Here is a 10,159-nt window from a genome sequence, read left to right as displayed (position 1 = left end):
CAGTTGGTGGCGCTATGACCATGACCTACAATAGCCACATCCATGTGATTAGCCTCCAAGAAAAAACAACTCAATTTTGATCTAAATCACACAATGCACGCAGAAGATATGAGACACTTCCTGTTTCCCTATTTTTGCCATTAATTCGCCATGGCAACACTGTTTGATATTTAAAAATCTTTAATGTTGGCCAAAAATAAATTAATGTTGAGCAAATGAGGACATAAATTAGGTTAGAACACTGCATGTCTGCACATAGAATAATTATTAAAAAACTGGTTACCAACAAACAACTACTTGTCATGGTCCCGGCATTTGTGCTGGCTCATACTGTTGTTTGTTTTTCTCTCTTCCTCGTGTCTCACAGGAGGAGCCGGCACGCGATCAGCATTTCCATGGGAACGGTGATCGATCTCGGGGAGAAGCTGATCACATCAATGATTTACTCACCCGTTACCATCTGCTTCATTCTGATTGCACTCCCTACGTATTCCTTGTGTTTCCCCTCGTTCTTTGCCCATTTATTGTTCACTGCCATGTTAACTGTGCTCTCTTGTGTAGTTGGAGCATGCTCATGTGTCTGTTGGTTGCCTGTCTGTAGAAGTGCGGGTACCTTCCTGTTTGTCGTTGCCCTCGCCAGTTCTGTGCCCAGTCCATGTGGAGGAGGATTCCTCGTTCTCTGCCCGGGTCTCGGGGAGCATATCATCTGGACTTTGCTTTGCAGCACACCAGCTTCAACGGACTCTCTTCGGATTGTTCCCGACTTCCACAACGCACACACTTATCATACGAACACACCCTTCACTAGCACATTGCGGCTCACTGGATTTCAGCCTTCTGCAGCTGGGGTTGTTTTGCAGTGAAAACTCACAAATCATTATTATATACTTCTGTAATTGTGTTAATTACATCGTAAATGCAATTACATGTAAATATTTTAGTGCATAATAACTGAATATGCGGCTGGCACAAAAAATAAAAAAATAAAAAAATACCAATGTAGGTGAAAGCTGTGGGTATTGAAATACCCTTAATTATTTTTGTATTAAAATGTTCTGCCTCAGTGAATGCAATAAAACTTACAATAGACGTACAATAAATATGTAAGCTAAAAACACAAATGAGGATTCAATAATTAGGCCTGTTGCCATTATTACATTGTCTGATAGTTAAATCTGGTATATGGCCATATATGAACAAATACAATTAGAGTTCACATATTGGAGCATTTATTTACACATTTAAATTCCACAAGTGTTTAAAAAATATGATACATATATGAAAATTTAAATTTTTGTCATATTGTATTATTATGTATATTGCTTATATCTACTGTATATAATTGACATTTTTATATCAGTAAAAACATTTATGAACACTTTCAGCATACAAGTGTTCAGCATATATTGACATTTTCATATTTGTAGACTACTGCATTAATAACATTTCAAATTCTAATCACATTTTATTACACAACTGTGGCAGTGGGGGTGTGGTCAAGCATGTCTCCGGAGAGAGAGAAAGCGGTAAGGGCGCTTACACCTGAGTTAAATTATGTCTAACACCTGTCTCTAATTTCAGTGAGCACGGGGAGAGTGGCATAAATAGAGCCACACAGCAGTTAGATGGGAGAGAGAGCTTGGGCACGGACTGTGAAGCCAAGAATTATTATTATTATTACAAAGTTGAGAGTTTATTTTGTGAGCTAGTTTGTGGATTTTTTTTTAGATTGTGTTATCAAACAACGTAAAAGCCTTGAGAGTGTGTATGTGCTGCAGAGAGGAAAATAAAAACACCTACCTGAACCAGGAAATCTGCTTCTCGCCTCCTCCTTCCACTGAGAAGTGCAACAACAACTAATGGTGATTTTTTTTTTTTTTTTTTTAAAGGAATGTTAGGGATTCTTTGTATACTCAACTCACAGATCGGGCAAACAGCTGGACCTCATTTTTACACGTAACTGTACCAACTCAAATGTTCTTGTTACTCCTTTACATGTCTCTGATCACTACTTTGTTGAATTCAACATGACCCTCCCATCTACATTAAAAAAGTCTCCACTTTTAGTTTCTTTTTGCTGTAACCTCCGTTCTCTTTCACCCTCACGCCTTTCCACTGCTGTCTCTACCTCTCTTCCCACACTAAATGTATTTACCACGCTTGATGTAAACACTGCCACAGACACACTAAGCTCTACTTTAACAACCTGTCTAGACAACATCTGTCCTATCTCCTCTAGGCTGGCACATGCTACACCACCCAGCCCCTGGCTGTCTGACGTCCTTCGTGAACATAGGCCTGACCTCAGAGCAGCTGAGAGGAGATGGCAGAAATCTAAAGATCCAGCAGATCTAGGTAAATATCAGTCTCTGCTTACAACTTTTTCAGATAACATTAAATCTACAAAAAACCTCCTATTACCAGAACAAGATCAACAGCACCATAGACACTCGCAGCTTGTTTAGATCATTCAACACACTTCTCCGCCCTCCCCCTCCACCACCAGACACATCACTGGCAGATGTCTTCACCACATTTTTTACTAATAAGGTTACAAACATCAGCAATACATTCTCAGCACCACATCCTGTCAAACACCTGTCTCATGTATGCAACTCTTCTGTCTCTGTTCTCTCCTCTGACTGACACTGAGGTCTCTAAACTCCTCTCCAACCACCCCACCACCTGTTCCCTTGACCCCATTCCTTCTCACCTTCTCCAGGCCATTTCTCTGTCCATCCTGCCTGCACTCGCACACATAATTAACACATCTCTACTTACAGGCACTTTTCCCACTACATTTAAGCAGGCTCGAGTAACCCCGCTGTTGAAGAAACCCGCACTTAATCCCACACAAACAGAACAGTACAGACCAGTCTCTCTCATTCCATTCATGGCAAAAACACTTGAAAGGCAGAGATTTGATTGAAAACTGCCCTATCTCTTACAGAACAAGCTGCTGGATGATAATCAGTCGGGCTTCAAAAGTGGACACTCCACCGAGACCACCTTGCTGTCTGTCGCTGAGATGGGTGAAAGCTGAATCCAGATCATCCATCCTGATTCTGCTGGACCTTTCTGCAGCCTTTGAGACAGTCAAGCATCAGATCTTACACTCTACCCTCTCCTCACTGGGCATCACAGGAACTGTGCTTGACTGGTTTAATTCCTATCTCTCAGGTAGGTCCCTCAAGGTAGCCTGGAGAGGTGAGGTATCCAAGCCACATCAGCTACTTACTGGGGTACCTCAGTGATCAGTGCTTGGGCCACTTCTCCTCTCTATAGACACATCACTGGACCCATCATTCAGGCACATGGATTCTCTTATCACTGCTACGCTGATGACATGCAACTCTACTTGTCTTTCCAGCCCAACGACACTACAGTGCCTGCTCGAATTTCTGCCTGCCTGGCAGACATCTCGGCCTGGATGAAGGAACACCACCTGCAACTCAACCCAGCCAAGACTGAACTCCTTGTCTTTCCAGCCAACCCTGTTGTTGAACACAACATCACTGTGTAGCTGGGTGCAACTACAGTAACACCTTCCAAATTGGTCAGAAATCTAGGGGTAACCATCGACAACAAACTAAATTTCACAGACCACATCTCAAAGACCGCAAGATCATGTAGATTTAGACTCTACAATATCAGGAAGATAAGACCCTTCCTCTCTGAACATGCCACACAACTGCTTGTCCAGTCACTAGTCATAACTAGGCTGGACTACTGTAATGCTCTCTGCAGGCCTCCCTGCATGTGCAATTAGAACTCTGCAAATGATCCAGAATGCAGCAGCACGTTTGGTCTTTAATGAACCAAAGAGAGCACATGTTACACCACACCTTGTCTCTCTCCACTGGCTGCCGGTTGATACACGTATCAAATTCAAGGCTCTGATGCTGGCATACAGAACAGTCACTGGGTCTGCTCCAGCATACCTAAAATCATTTCTGCGGAGCTACACGCCCACTAGAAGCCTGTGGTTGGCTAAGGAATGTCGCCTTGTTGTACCAACAGAGGCACCAAAAAACTTTCCCGGACTTTCAGCTTCATCGTACCACGTTGGTGGAATGACCTTCTGTGAAGCTGACTCGCTCTGTCTTCAAAAAAACCACTAAAAACAAATCTTTTCAATGAGCACTTAACCAGACATTAAAAAAAGAGAAACATTTCCTGTTGCACTTTATTCTGTTTTGAATACTATTCTGATGCTAGTGAAACTTTGTAATACAGCACTTTTCATACCACTGTCTCCTTAAGATGATTCGCTTATGTTTTCCTCTTTTGTAAGTCGCTTTGGATAAAATTGTCTGCCAAATGTATAAACGCGGGCTTTTGTGTCATTCGCAGCACTCAGGGTGAAGATTAAATACTAACTGTGTTACGGGTGTGCTGTCTTCAGCCCCACGAAAGTTTAGTCAAGGATTTTGATAGTGAATGCATAATGTGGAGGGAGGAGGTGGAGACACTTACACTGTTACTATGGAGATGATACAATGGCAGCTATGCATTTGGATATGTTGCAACTGCTTCAAGCTTTTCAAACATTTGTTTTGCCACTGTCAGACATGAAAGAATGCAATGGGATTCCCTCAGATTTGTTTTTTTTTTTTTTTTTTTTTTCCAAGCAACCGCAAATTATGCGGAGATTGGTTGAACTTGCAAGAATTCTTGCGATTGCAAAATCCCATAGGGACTGATTGAAAGTGTCAGAACATTACAATTTGTCATGCTTTGGGGGTCTCTGGTGACATCTGCTGGAATAATAATAAAAAAAGAACTGTGGCCAATATATGGTTTCAGTTTTCCATGCACTGGCTGATCTTTAACTTAATTTCTAAATATTATCACAAGTTGTGCATTGGAGATATGTCAAATTGTAGCATTTTTTTTTTCCTAAACCACTTGAAGTGTCAGATTTTGCAATGATGCTCCAATATGCTGTTAAACATGACCATGCTGCCACAGTGAAGTCTGATTGTGCTTCAAAGAAATGAAAAGAGTTATTATTTTGTTACTTGTCATTTATTTCAAACATCAAAATTCTAGCATAAACTTTGTCACACCTGTGTGGTTCGTTTGGTATATATAGACAGGTTTGTTTACACCTGTGAGGGCCAAATTTCCTGAAAAAAAAAAATTACTAAATCGGTCAGATGATGTTGATTTTCAAATCTAGTGATGTGCACATGTCTGTGTGATGGTTAGGTTTAGGGGAAGAGCTTGGAAATAGAAAATATTGTTAGCCTGATATGAAATCAATGGAAGTCAATGAGAGATCACTAATATAGTCAAACAACCTGTGTGTGTGTGTATTTTCTGTATTGTGGACATTTTATAGTATCACTCTTTAATTTATGTGTGGTCGTGTTCTGCATTGTGTCTGATTTATTGATTTTTATTTGACAATAAATAAATAAAATACAAATCTCTATTTTTGTATTTCCCATCCATTTCCTATGGCGGGTCAAAAATGACCCGGAACATCACAAGAGTTGCTTTCTTTTTAACACTCCTTAGAATTATCGAATCAAGTCCTGAATTTGTGTGTGTGTTTAGATAGCTAGTGGAGGAAAAGTCACCAAGTCTTGTACCACTCTGATAAAGAATACCATTTTTATTAAAGAAACAATATCAAAACAGGTCTAAAATGGCCCGAACAGCACACAAGTGTTAAATCGTCATTTTGGGGTTTAGAGTTTGTTGATAGTACACTGTCATGGCAATGAAGTTGTAAAAATGGCAGTAGCTGTACAAAGAAAAGGTTAGTAAGTGATTTTATGACACTAAAACCATGTTTACATGCATATTGTTTATGTCTTGTGGCTATACTTTTGAAAAAAGTGAGTATTTTAATCTTCAGAAATTGGCCCCCATTCACTTCCATTGTAAGTTCCTCACTGTAACACAGACTTTTTTTTAGAGAAAAGGAGGGACGAATCGAAATAAATTTTTGGGGTAATCAATATAATGCCACAAATTCTGTCGATTGAGCTTAACTTGTATTGAACACTGAATATTCCTTTAAGGCAGAGTACTCATAAATGGGCACATTAAGTCTTGTTTCCAGAGAAATCTAATAAAACTGACAAATTGATTTATTTATTTTTTTCTTGTAATGAGCATAAACCTCACAAAATTTAGTTAGATTTCTATGAAAACAAGACTTTAATCTTATGTAATTTTGCTTCTCAATTAAATGTTTCTTGTTTTAAGGATGATAAATGATTATTGGAAAACAAGAAAGAAATACTTAAGAGAATGATTCTTTGCAGTGTAAGATTATTATTATTATTATTATTATTATTATTATTATTATTTTATTTTGTATATGTTGCAGAACTATGTTCTGTAGCTAGTAAGAATCCCTAAAACTATTACATTAATTTTGAGACAAAAGGCACCCAAAACAGGTTGTCTGAAATAGAAAATGCTGAATGCCACAACTACAGTAAATTGAAAAAAGACGTCGACTATTCTATCACAATGAATATTCACACATGAAATATGCCTGTACTAGCTCCAAGATGTGTGATTTGTTGCTACGTAATGTTCTGGTACCCTGAAACTGACCACATTCTTCCAAATTACTGCAAAGCTCCATTCCCCATCAGACATTTTTTGCATCAATTTAAACGTGTTTACCTTTTCAAGAAGCACTACTAACACTGCGTTGCGTGAGCAACCTTCTATACACGTGTTCTAGTTCCACAGAAACCAGGAAGTAAGCATGTTTACATAAACAATTTTAAGCATGATTCGGAGGTTGCATTTTTGCATTAATTAATTTTTTACTCCACTGACTTTTAGGTTTAGTATTAGGGTTAGGACATATGGTTAATAACATATTCATTCCTGTTGACTTTATTACAACATTTACAACTAAAAACACAATTCACTTTTGGCTCCACTCTGTGGACATTTCACCACGAAACTGGAGCTCACATGTGCCCATTCATTCAACAACACATCCAGCTTCAGCCACTGGGGTGGCAGTGGATTGAATTTTGGTAACCACAGACTCATTTCAACAGCAGAACCTTTGACCTACTGTTGCCAAACTCACAGTGAGATTTTTTTTTTCTTTTTTTTCCGATCATCAAAACCTTTTCGTTTGAGAGTGGCATAGAGAGTGGTGTATGTATATACAGTACTGTGCAAAAGTTTTAGGCACTTGTGAAAAATGTTGCATAATGAAGATGTCTTCCACAATAATGACATAATAATTTTCATTTATCACTTAATGTCATACAAATTCCAGTAAACATAAAAAAGCTAAATCAATATTCGGTGTGACCACCTTTGCCTTTAAAACAGCACCAATTCTCCTAGGTACACCTGGACACAGTTTTTCTTGGTTGTTGGCAGATAGGATGTACCAAGCTTCTTGGAGAATTCTCCACAGTTCCCTGTCAAAAGCTACACTTAATGCTGCGCTTGATTCAGTGCTTATGGGAACGTCTTTAGGAGTGACCAGCTGTGAATATGTGTGCAACATGTAAATGAAATTGACTAGAACCTTTATAGACTCTTTTGGTGACATCATCAGAATGCGCCAGTATCAGGGGCTATAAATAGATGTGCCACAGGTGCATCGTCAGGTCTTTTGTCTTCAGACCACTCTGTGTTGTGTTTGTGCTTCTCAGCTTCTCAGCTCTCTATTTTTCTTCTGATAGGAATTAGATTTGTCCGGCAGTGTGCAGAAAACTTTTTCTTTCTCTGTCATTCAAGTGTGGAAAAGACAAAAGAAAGAAAAAATGAGCAATCAACAAAGCAAACGGTGTGTGTTTCCATGCTTACGTCCTATGGCTGAATCGGACACACACCAGTTTTGTTTTGTTTGTTTGGGGGAAGGGCACGCTGCTCTTGCGTTGGAGCGAGGTGAGTGTGAGCATTGTGAGCTGTTCACAGTGAAGATGCTGCGCGCTCGTCTCGCTTACTTCCAAAAGCCAGCACCCACCATTCCATCGTGGGGCTCGCGTATGGATCTGGCTGAGATGCAAGAGACGGGTCCGTCCCTATTGCTTGCTCTCTCTCCAGATCCAGTGTGTCCATCACGTGATCTCGAAGCACGCCCTGGTGCTTCTTCGGTTCATGAGGGGGACGATGAACCTCTTGGGCCTGCGGACTTTGAGTTGCCTACCTCTGAGGAAAGCGGTTGAGGAATTACTCGAGATGGTTACTCGTGCGGTGGCCAGATTATAGCTAGACTGGCCACGCGAACAAGAGACCCCCAAACGATCGAAACTTGAAGACAGATTTCTGTCTGGTGGCCAGGGGAAGGGAACACAAAATCAGTCTCTCCCCTTCTTTGAAGACCTCCATGACGAGTTGTCTCGTTCTTGGGGGAAACCTTATACTTCCTGTATCTTTGTGCCTTTGACGTCGACATATTCGACTATCGTGGGTGTTAAGGCATGGGGGTATACGATGATGCCACGGGTAGAAGAGACGCTCGTGGGCTCTCTCTCGCCTGGTTCGACATCATCATTAAAAAGACCAACTCTCCCCACAAAGCCATGTAGAACCACCTCAACGCTTGTGGGGAAAGCTTATCAAGCAGCAGGTCAGGCCGGTGCTGCGCTACACACCATGGCGGTGTTAGAGGCATACCAGGCTGATCTGTTGAAGGACCTGAGTGCGGGTAGTACAATTGATGAGGAAGCATTCTCAGAGCTTCGTCGTTCCACAGATTTATCTCTTCGTGCAACCAAGATGATGGATCGCACTATCGGCCGTTCAATGGCTGCTTTGGTCAGCACGGAGAGGCATCTGTGGCTAAACCTCAAAGGCATCAAGGATAAGGAAAGAGTATTCCTACTTGATGCCCCGGTCTCACCTTCCGGCCTGTTTGGCGATTCGGTGAATACAATCGTCACCAGGTTTCGGGAGGTGAAAAAACACAAGGAAGCCTTTGTGCAATTCCTTCCTCGCTGCACTCAGGGGGAGGGGCTGCCGGCCACCCAGCCTCGCCCCAGTCCTTCTAGAAGGGAGGCTCAAAAACAAAGTGTGGCGAGTCACGCTCCCCCTTGTAAAGATTGGGGACTGGCTCGTCGCCCTCAGCAGCCTCCAAAGCAAGACCTCAGGACCATTATTTCCAAAAAGAAGTCCTCACGGGGCGTGCAAAACATCTACCCGCTCCTTCCTGACACTCCCACGAAACCTCTCCATCCCCACTGCCTCTGGTGTTTTGGGGGGCAGCAGTTTCCAGCGAAATGTTGAGTGTTCCGATGCTTCCTGTTGTCACCCAGGACACAGAACATCCAACATCCCCTCAACAGGAAGTATCAAAATTGGTATCCATTTCAGGGAACCTGGCAGCGTGGAAGCTACTGCCAGGTATTTCTATGTGGGTCCTAAAGACAGTAGAAAAGGGCTACAGAATTCAATTTGTTCGCCGTCCTCTGCATTTCAACAGCATGGTCCCCACTACCGTGAAACCGGAACAAGCACATTCTCTTCTGGTCAAAAGGGCCATAGAACATGTTCCCCTTCCAGAGAGAGAGTCAGGTTACTACAGCAGATACTTCCTGGTTCCCAAGAAGGATGGGGGATTGTGTATGATTTTAGATCTTCGAGGCTTGAACCGCTCAGTCAAGGCGCTCAAGTTCAAGATGCTAACTGTCAAGACGATCGTGTCACAAATTCAACATTGCGATTAGTTAGTCATGATCGATCTCATGGACGCATACTTTCATATAGAAATACTGCCACAACACAGGAAGTTCCTGAGGTTTGCTTTCGGGGGCGAAGCTTACCAATATCGGGTTCTTCCATTCAGCCTAGTCTTATCACCTCGCACATACACAAAGTGCATGGATGCAGCACTGGCTCCATTCAGACTCCAGGGCATCCGCATTTTGAATTACATAGACGACTGGCTGATACTAGCACAATCGCAAGAACTGGCATTACAGCACAGAAATGTCATCTTAGCTCATCTAGTTTCTCTGGGGTTGAGACTCAACGACAAGAAAAGCGTTCTTTCTCCTGCCCAGAGAACGACATATTTAGGGATCGTATGGAATTCGATCACAATGTGGGCACAGCTGTCTCCCACTCAAATCGAGACCATTCAGAATACCCTGAGCAAAGTCAGGCTAGGCCAAGATCGTACTGTTCTTCAGTATCAACGAATGTTAGGTCTCATGGCATC

This window comes from Myxocyprinus asiaticus, chromosome 44 (genome assembly GCF_019703515.2).
Source record: "Myxocyprinus asiaticus isolate MX2 ecotype Aquarium Trade chromosome 44, UBuf_Myxa_2, whole genome shotgun sequence".
NCBI lineage: Eukaryota > Metazoa > Chordata > Actinopteri > Cypriniformes > Catostomidae > Myxocyprinus > Myxocyprinus asiaticus.
Note: the sequence above shows the minus strand (reverse complement) of the source record.